This window comes from Tupaia chinensis, unplaced genomic scaffold, assembly GCF_000334495.1.
Source record: "Tupaia chinensis unplaced genomic scaffold, TupChi_1.0 Scaffold149011_1, whole genome shotgun sequence".
NCBI classification, from domain to species: Eukaryota; Metazoa; Chordata; class Mammalia; order Scandentia; family Tupaiidae; genus Tupaia; species Tupaia belangeri.
The window spans coordinates 1,008,888-1,014,200 of NW_006208857.1; the positions used below are offsets into that span (position 1 = coordinate 1,008,888).

General features: G+C 46.1%; 1 pseudogene; it reads left to right on the forward strand.

The window, feature by feature from the left end:
• The first annotated feature begins 2,497 nt into the window (after positions 1-2,497).
• On the forward strand, positions 2,498-2,967 carry LOC102492863 (60S ribosomal protein L24 pseudogene; annotated as a pseudogene).
• Positions 2,968-5,313: the final 2,346 nt, after the last annotated feature.

Below are 5,313 nucleotides of genomic sequence, written 5' to 3' on the forward strand. Positions count from 1 at the left end.
CCAGGCTCATGTGTGCCCAAAATCTTTTTTTTTAGAGATTTTCACTGTAGGGCGCGTGCGCTCACCAGACAGACAGAGAGAGACATAGAGACAGAAAGCGAGAAATCACCCCCCAGGGGGGGATGGTCACGCCGCAATCCCTTCTCCTCCATTCTCCTCTCGGGATCTTGGGCATGCACGCACACGCGCCCGGCGTGAGATTTAAGCCACTGGGTCCAGGACGCGAACCGCGGTCGACTATGTGGGAGTCCAGCGACATAGCCATTATGCTAACTGCTGGTTCCCTGCCCAAAATCTTGAGAGGAGAAGGGAGAAGAGATTGTGGTACGGCCATTCTCCCAGGGGATGCTTTCTCACACTCTCTCTCTACAGTGAGTGTATGTGTCCTAGAGCAAATTGAAAAAAAAAAAAAAAGAGGCCTAGGATGGAGGTAGATGGGACCAGCAGGTGGCATGGTGGTTAAGATGCTGGACTCTGGGACCAGCAGTTGGTGTAATGGCTACGTTGCTGGACTCCCATGTAGTCAACCACAGTTTGAATACTGGACCCGGTGGCTCAAACTTAAAATCCCGAGAGGAGAATGGAGGAGAAGGGATTGTGGTGTGGCCATCCCCCCGGGGAGTGATTTCTCGCTTTCTGTCTCTTTGTCTGTCTCTTTCTGGCGAGTGCACGCGCCCTATGGTGAAAACCTCTCAAAAAACAAACAAACAAACAAACAAAAAACATGCTGGACTCCAACACGATCAACCGTATTTCGAGTCTCAGACCTGACAGCCTGAAAACCATGCCAGGCACATGTGTGTATGTCCATCCCCCCGGGCGGTGGTTTCTCACTTTCCCTCTCTCTGTATCTCTCTCTCTTGCTGTCTGGGGAACACATGTACCCTACGGCAAAAACCTTAAATAAATTTAAAAAAAAAAAAAAGGGAGAGAGAGAGAGTAGAGGCAGATGGAACCTGACCCACAGGAAGTTCCAGGTGTGCACGCAGAGACCTCCCCGAGTCCTCTGAACGTGCACCTCCCATGATCTGGGGCTAGCTGAAGCTGAGATGGGTTATGGTGCCAAGACCCTGTTGGAGTTACTTTTGCTTTCTCTGTTTCTCTTTGGTAAACACACGTGCCTTCTGGCAATTAAAATTTTAAAATGTAAAGAAAAAGAGTGTGATAAAAACTCCAACAATGAGGTACTCTGTTTACCTGCTGGAATTCCGGAAACAAACGCCGCTGCCACCAAGTGCTGATGAAGGCGGGCCGGCAGGCGCTCTCACTGATTGCTGCAAGAAACGCAGTCGCTCTGAAGGATGCGCGCTCCAGATGAACAGTTCAGTAATTTTTTTTTTTTTTTTTGGTTATAAGGGTGCGTGCACTCACTGGAGAGATAGAGACAGAGAGACGGAAAGGGAGAAAACACCGCCCCTGGGGGGGATGGCCATGCCACAGTCCCTTCTCCCTTCTCCTCCTGAGATTTTGGGTATGCAATACACACATGTCCAGCGTGAGTGTTAAGCCACTAGGTCCGGGACTTGAACCGCAGTTACATGGGAGTCCAGCAGTGTAACCATCACGCCATCTGCTGGGCCTCCCTGAGTTCAGGGAATCTTGAATAACCTTGCTATGTACCAGGCTTCTGAAGACACAACAGCAAACGGGATAGGGCTGAAACATAGCCTTCTGCAGGTTGGAAAATAATTACAAATGCTATAAAAGAGAAGTGCAGCAGAGCCAGCAGGTAGAGTGGTGGTTAAAGCGCTGGGTCGTACATGGCTGACCTTGAGGTTCAAGTCCTGAACTGCTGAAAAGTCCTGGTGGCTTGAAAAACATGCCAGGAATGTGTGCTCCTCCCAAGAGGAAAATGGAGGGGAAGAGACTGTGAGTGCCCATCTCCCCCAGGGGGTGCTTTCTTACTTTCCCTCTGGCTCTGTCTCTGGCAGAAGCAGTCGCCCTATAGAAAAAAAAAAAAAAAAAGAGGGTGAGAGAAAGAGAGATGCAAGGTATTATTCAGGAACCTAATCTAGGCTTGGAGGTCAGGAAATGCCTCAGCGAGGTGGATCCCTAATCTTTGACAGTTGCTAGTCATGAGAAAATTTCACATGGACCCCAACCAAGGGACAGTTTACAAAATAATCTTTCAATACTCTTCAAAACTGCCAAGGTCATGAAAAAATAAGGAAAGACAGAAATTGGCACAAATCAGAGAAGACTAAAGGTCACGATGAAAGGGTCCTGACCATTAAATGTGATACGGCATCCTAGATTGAATCCTGGAACAGAAAAAGGACATGCGGGGTGACATCTGGATAACATGCATAGTTAATTAGCTTTTCAACGATGCTCATTTCTGAGTCTTAACTACTGTGTCATGGTTATGTAAGATATGAAGCTGGGTGAACAGTATACCAAAACTGCAACTTTTCTGTAACTCTGAAATTACAAAGTGAAATTCTTATTAAGAAAAAGAACCCCTGGCCATCTTCCCTCTTCCCCGGGAACCGCTGCCATGAAGGCTGAGCTATGCAGTTTCGGCGGGTACAAGATCTACCCTGGACACGGGAGGCCCTACGCCAGGACCAACAGGAAGGTTTTGGAAGCATTCTTTTCCAAGAGGAATCCTTGGCAGATAAACCGCACTGTTCTCTAGAGAAGAAAGCACAAAAAGGGACAGTGGGAAGAAATTCGAAACAAACGGACCCACCGTGCAAATTCCAGAGGGCGATCACTGCTATATTTCTCGCTGATATCATGACCAAGAGGAACCAAAAACCTGAAGTTAGAAAGGCTCAGCAAGACCAAGCTATCAGGGCTGCCAAGGAAGCAAAAAAGGCTAAGCACGCACCTAAATAGACAGCAATGGCTGCTGCTAAGACTCCCACAAAGGCAGCACCTAAGCAAAAGATTGTAAAGCCTGTGAAGGTTTCTACTCCCAGAGTTGTGGAAAATGCTAATTTAACAGATCAGATTTTACAATAAAGATGTAATTATTTTTTTTTTGAGAGATTTTTGCTATAGGGCACAAGTGTGCTCGCCAGAAAGACAGAGAGAGACATAGAGACAGAAAGTGAGAAATCACCCCCCAGGGGGGATGGCCACGCTGCAATCCCTTCTCCTCCATTCTCCTCTCAGGATCTTGGGCACGCACGCACACACATGCCCGGCGTGAGTTTAAGCCACCGGGTCCGGCACTTGAATGTAGTCGACTACATGTGAGTCCAACGACATAGCCATTACGCTAACCGCTGGTCCCAATAAAGATCTAACTATTAGAAAAGAAAAGAAAAAGAACCTCTGTCATGAAAACACACCCATGAGAGTGGCGAACAGTGAAGTGTCTGGTGATACCATGTTCTGGTGAAGGTGTGAAGCAATGGAACTCCTGTACTGCAGGTGGGATTGCAAATTTTATCACTTTGAGGACAATTTTATCAATTTTAGCAGTATTCACTAAAGCTATACATATTTCTCTTTTTTTGAAAGAGAGAGAGAGAGATTTTTTGCTATAGGGCGTATGCGCTCGCCACAGAGACAGAGACAGACAGAAAGACAGAAAGTGAGAAATCCCCTCTAGGGGGATGACCATGCCACAGTCCCTTCTCCTCTATTCTGTTCTTGGGATTCTGGGCATGCACGCACATGTGGCTGGCGTGAGTTTCAAACTGCTGGGTCTGGGATTCGAACCATAATCAGCCATATGGGAGTCCATAATCATTAAGCCATGTGCTGGTCCCAAACTATGCATATTGCTATTTTTGATTTAGCAATTCCACTTCTAGGTACGTATTCCAGAGAAACAAGTTGCTTTATGCTCATAACAAGACATGTACACAAATAGAATAAGGTTATTCCTAACTGCCAAAAACTAATTGCTCTCAAATTGGAAAGAACCAGGAGAATAGATAAATAAACCTGGGTACATTCATACAACAGAACACTACACAGCAGGATTAAAAAAGAAAACAAACTGGAACCAGCAGTTAGTATAATGGCTATGTTGCTGGACTCCCATGTAGTTGACCGTGGTTTGAGTCCCGGACCCGGTGGCTTAAACTCATGCCAGGTGCATGTGGATGCGTGCCCAAGATCCCGAGAGGAGAATGGAGGAGAAGGGATTGCGGTGTGGCCATCCCCCCTGGGGGGGTGGTTGCTAAGACTCCCACAAAGGCAGCACCTAAGCAAAAGATTGTAAAGCCTGTGAAGGTTTCTACTCCCAGAGTTGTGGAAAATGCTAATTTAACAGATCAGATTTTACAATAAAGATGTAATTATTTTTTTTTTGAGAGATTTTTGCTATAGGGCACAAGTGTGCTCGCCAGAAAGACAGAGAGAGACATAGAGACAGAAAGTGAGAAATCACCCCCCAGGGGGGATGGCCACGCTGCAATCCCTTCTCCTCCATTCTCCTCTCAGGATCTTGGGCACGCACGCACACACATGCCCGGCGTGAGTTTAAGCCACCGGGTCCGGCACTTGAATGTAGTCGACTACATGTGAGTCCAACGACATAGCCATTACGCTAACCGCTGGTCCCAATAAAGATCTAACTATTAGAAAAGAAAAGAAAAAGAACCTCTGTCATGAAAACACACCCATGAGAGTGGCGAACAGTGAAGTGTCTGGTGATACCATGTTCTGGTGAAGGTGTGAAGCAATGGAACTCCTGTACTGCAGGTGGGATTGCAAATTTTATCACTTTGAGGACAATTTTATCAATTTTAGCAGTATTCACTAAAGCTATACATATTTCTCTTTTTTTGAAAGAGAGAGAGAGAGATTTTTTGCTATAGGGCGTATGCGCTCGCCACAGAGACAGAGACAGACAGAAAGACAGAAAGTGAGAAATCCCCTCTAGGGGGATGACCATGCCACAGTCCCTTCTCCTCTATTCTGTTCTTGGGATTCTGGGCATGCACGCACATGTGGCTGGCGTGAGTTTCAAACTGCTGGGTCTGGGATTCGAACCATAATCAGCCATATGGGAGTCCATAATCATTAAGCCATGTGCTGGTCCCAAACTATGCATATTGCTATTTTTGATTTAGCAATTCCACTTCTAGGTACGTATTCCAGAGAAACAAGTTGCTTTATGCTCATAACAAGACATGTACACAAATAGAATAAGGTTATTCCTAACTGCCAAAAACTAATTGCTCTCAAATTGGAAAGAACCAGGAGAATAGATAAATAAACCTGGGTACATTCATACAACAGAACACTACACAGCAGGATTAAAAAAGAAAACAAACTGGAACCAGCAGTTAGTATAATGGCTATGTTGCTGGACTCCCATGTAGTTGACCGTGGTTTGAGTCCCGGACCCGG